This window comes from Nicotiana tomentosiformis, chromosome 3 (assembly GCF_000390325.3).
Source record: "Nicotiana tomentosiformis chromosome 3, ASM39032v3, whole genome shotgun sequence".
Taxonomy (NCBI): Eukaryota; Viridiplantae; Streptophyta; class Magnoliopsida; order Solanales; family Solanaceae; genus Nicotiana; species Nicotiana tomentosiformis.
Genome location: NC_090814.1, coordinates 39,876,641 through 39,881,078, shown reverse-complemented (window position 1 = coordinate 39,881,078; position 4,438 = coordinate 39,876,641).

Below are 4,438 nucleotides of genomic sequence, written 5' to 3'. Positions count from 1 at the left end.
TCTCCAAGTACAATTACACCACTAATCCAAATGAGCATGTCACCTCCTATACATGTGCGATAAAAGGAAATGATTTAGAAGATGATGAGATCGAATCGGTTCTCCTAAAAAAGTTTGGAGAAACTCTATCGAAAGGGGCAATGATATGGTATCACAATCTGCCGCCTAATTCCATTGATTCCTTCGCCATGCTTGCAGACTCTTTCGTATAGGCATTCCCATCTTATCTTAGATGTCAATATCAAACTCTTATAATAAAAGAACCCATCTCATCAACCAAGCTTTAGATTCCTTTTTGCTCATAAGATAGCGAAGAGCCGCATGATCCGTGTGGACAATAACTTTAGCACCCATCAAGTACGGGCGAAACTTCTCAATAGCAAATGCAATAGCAAGGAGCTATTTCTCTGTAACGGTATAATTGACTTGGGCACTATTCATGGTCTTACTAGCATAGTAAACCGGATGAAAGATTTTGTTGATGTGTTGCGCCAAAAAGGCCCCAACCTATACATCACTTGCATCATACATGAGCTCGAACGACAAACTCCAATTTTACTGATGTAATGATAGGAATAGTTGTAAACTTGAGCTTCAATTGTTCAAAATCTCTCAGACGATCATCATCGAAATAAAACTTAGCATCATTCTCATGTAATTTGCACAAAGGGTTCACCACTTTAGAAAACAATTTGATAAATCGACGGTAGAATCCCACATGGCCCAAGAAACTCTACACACCCTTCACCGAGGTGGGGGATGGAAGCTTAGAAATAACCTCAATCTTCACCTTATCCACTTCAATACCATTCTTTGAAATCTTATGGCCAAGGACAATGCCTTCCTCAACCATGAAATGACATTTCTCCCAATTGAGTACCAAATTTGTTTCTTCACATCTAGCCAACACTTTATCTAAATTAAAAAGACAATCATCAAATGGATCCCCAACTACCGAAAAGTCATACATGAAGACCTCAAGCTAATCCTCCACCATGTCCGCAAAGATAGCCATCATACACCGTTGAAAAGTCACTGACGCATTGCATAACCCAAAAGACATCCACTTGAAAGCAAAAATACCTTATGGACATGTAAATGCAGTTTTCTCTTGATCCTCCGGGGCAATAAGAATTTGGTTGTAGCCCGAGTAACCATCAAGAAAGCAATATAAGGCACAGCCGGCCAACCTATCAAGAATTTTATCCATGAAAGAGAGAGGAAAGTGATCCTTCCTTGTGACTTTGTTGAGCTTACGATAATCCATACAAACTCTCCAACCGATGACTGTTCTTGTAGGAATCAACTCATTCTTATCATTGGTAACAACCATCATTCCCCTTCTTTGGGACACATTGGACCGGAGAAGTCTAAGAACTATCGAAAATGGGATAGACAACCCTGACATCCAACCACTTGATAATCTCTTTTTGATCACCTCTTGCATAGCTTCATTGAGACTTCTTTGATGTTCAATGGAAAGTTTATCACCATCCTCCAATTTGATCTTATGCATGCAAAAGGCGGGGCTTATATTTCGAATATCCGCCAAAGTCCACCCAATAGATTTCTTCCTCTTTTGCAACACCGCCAATCTAGAATTAACCCGCACGTTAGTCACACAAAAGGAAAGAATAATCGGTAAAGTATAATAAGGGCCAAGGAATTCATACCGAAGGTGAAGTGGCAATGATTTCAACTCCAAGGTTGGTGGCTCTTCAATCAAAGGTTTTGCAAGGGATAGGGTCTTCCTATTCTCAAGAACCAATGACAACATTCAGGGTGCATAGTTGTAAGACCTTATCCCTTGCAAAGAAATTCACATATTCCATGAAACCGTCCATCTCATCATCGTCAAAGTTGAGAAAAATGACTTCCAACTTATCACCAACATTGATTATAACACTTGTGTTATCAATAATGACATTGGTCACCAATTCCACAAACGAGCACACCTCATTATTGTTCGGTTGTCGCATGGATTTGCACACATGAAATATCACTTGTTCATCACCAACCCGAAAAGTGAGTTCTCTAGCTTCCACATCACAAGGGGCCTTACCCGTAGCAAGGAAAGGCCTTCCAAGAATGATAGGTACTTCATAGTCAACCTCACAAACTAGAATCACAAATTCTGCCGGAAGAATAAATTATCAACTCGAACCAAAAGTCCTCAATCATTCCCAATAGCCTCTTCATAGTACGATCGGCCATTTGCAACCTCATAGATGTGGGTATTGATTTCCCAATACCTAAAGTTTTGAACACCAAGTAGGTAATCAAATTTATACTTGCCCCAAGGTCACAAAGAGCTTTAGCAATATCGGCACTTCCAATAGTACAAGGAATTGTAAAAGAACCGGGATCCTCGAACTTAGGAGCCATGGAATAAAATATTGCACTCACTTGATGAGTGGCCTTGATAGTTTCAAAGTTCATCGACCTCTTCTTGGTCACAAGAGCTTTCATAAACTTGACATAACCGGGCATTTGTTCCAAAGCTTCCACCAATGGCACGTTGATAGAGAGACCTTTCATCATTTGGATGAACTTCTTAAATTGATTATCACCATTTAGCTTAGCAAGCCTTTTAGGATAGGGATATGGAGGCTTTGGCAAGGGTGCCTTATCATTTTTCACTATCGTATCCGATATGTCAATAATGTGTTTTCTATACGGGTTCACCTCTTCTCGAGTATCCTCCACACTATCATCAATATCAATCCAAACATCATCATGTACTTGAACATTATTTCAGGGGATTTTCGTCTATTGGATCACTTGGCCATCTTCTACAAGTTGCTTTTCATTTGAGGTGGGTATATTCCCACCTCTTCCACTTCTTGTGATAACCGCCATAGCATGCCCCGTATTGTTAGAACCCTTTGGGTTCACTACCGTGTCACTTGGCAATGCACCCTTAGGACGAGTATTAAGAGCTTGAGAGATTTTCCCTATTTGAACTTCAAGATTACGGATTGACGTGGTATGGGAGGTGCGTTGGGCATCCGAATCTGCATTCTTTTCCATCATTTTCTTGAACATGTTCTCAATATGACCCATTTCATTGTTTGAAGAACTTGAACTTTGGGAAGGATAAGGAGGTGGGTTGCTCGGTTGTTGGTACATTGGGGGCCTTTGAAAACCCGAACTTCAATTTGCATGATTATTATTGTTTCCCCAATTTCCTTGATTGTTGCCTCCCCAATTCCCTTGGTTATTATTGTTTTTGTTATGCCAATTACGTTGGTTGTCAGAACTCAAATTGCCTTGGTTATTTTGAGACCGGTATTGATTTTGATTGGATCCTTGAAAATTGCTTTGTTGCCCTCAGTAATTGTTCACAAATTGTACCACTTCTTGTTGTTCTTGATAAGAGTCATCTTTGTCATAGCTACCATCATCATGTGCATAATTTTCCACTCAGGATTGAAATTGGGGACCTTTAGTCCTCTTCTTGTTGGCCAAGACATTCACTCCTTCCATAGCATGAACTTGCTTAGGGCCTTGAGTTTGATGAAGTTTAGCCTTAGCGAGTTAAGTCATGGTTGTGGTCAATTCAGCAATAGCTTTCCCATGGTCTTGCAATTCTTTATGAAGATGGATCATGTTGGGATCACTTTGGGGAATATTAGCTCAGGATTGCCAATCCGAAGAAGTTTCTACCATCTCATCAAGAATCTCACATGCTTCCGCATAAGGTGTTGTCATAAAATTTCCTCGGCCAATTGATTGACCACACATTGATTCATAGTATTAATACAACGGTAGAAAGTTTGTTCGATCATGTTGTCGGTCATATCATTGTTCAGTCACTCCTTCATCATTTTTCGATACCGTTCCCAAAGTTCATGCAAAGATTCATTGGGCTCTTGCTTGAAAGCCAATATTTCATCTCGTAGATTGGCCATGCGCCCGGGAGAGAATAAATTTGAAATAAACATCGCCGCCAATTCATCCCATTCATGAATAGAATGATTAGGCAAGTGTTCCAACCAATCCAAAGCCTTACCCCTCAGTGAAAATCCTTAACCGCAAAGAATCGTCCAAAACATTTGTTTGTTTTCTCCTCCAACACGTATCCACAAAACCTTTCAAATGCTTGTAAGCATTTTAACTTGGCTCCCTGGTGAAATAACCTCGTTGCTCGAACAAAGTGAGCATCATATTGGTAATTTAAAAGTTTCCCACCCTAATACGAGGGGGGGACTATGTAACTTTCATATCCTTCATTGGAAAAAATCCGATGGTGCGCCTCTTGTGGTTGTGGTAATGGTGGTGGAGGTGGGGGAGGTTGAGGCACATTGTCTTGTTTCTCACTGCCTCGGCAGTTGTGGAACTTGAGGCAGTTCATCGAGTTGCTCATCTTCGCCATCCACCTCTCCCAATGGCAAGTTTCCAAGTTCGTTGTTCGCCATTTGGAACCTACAATCACTTC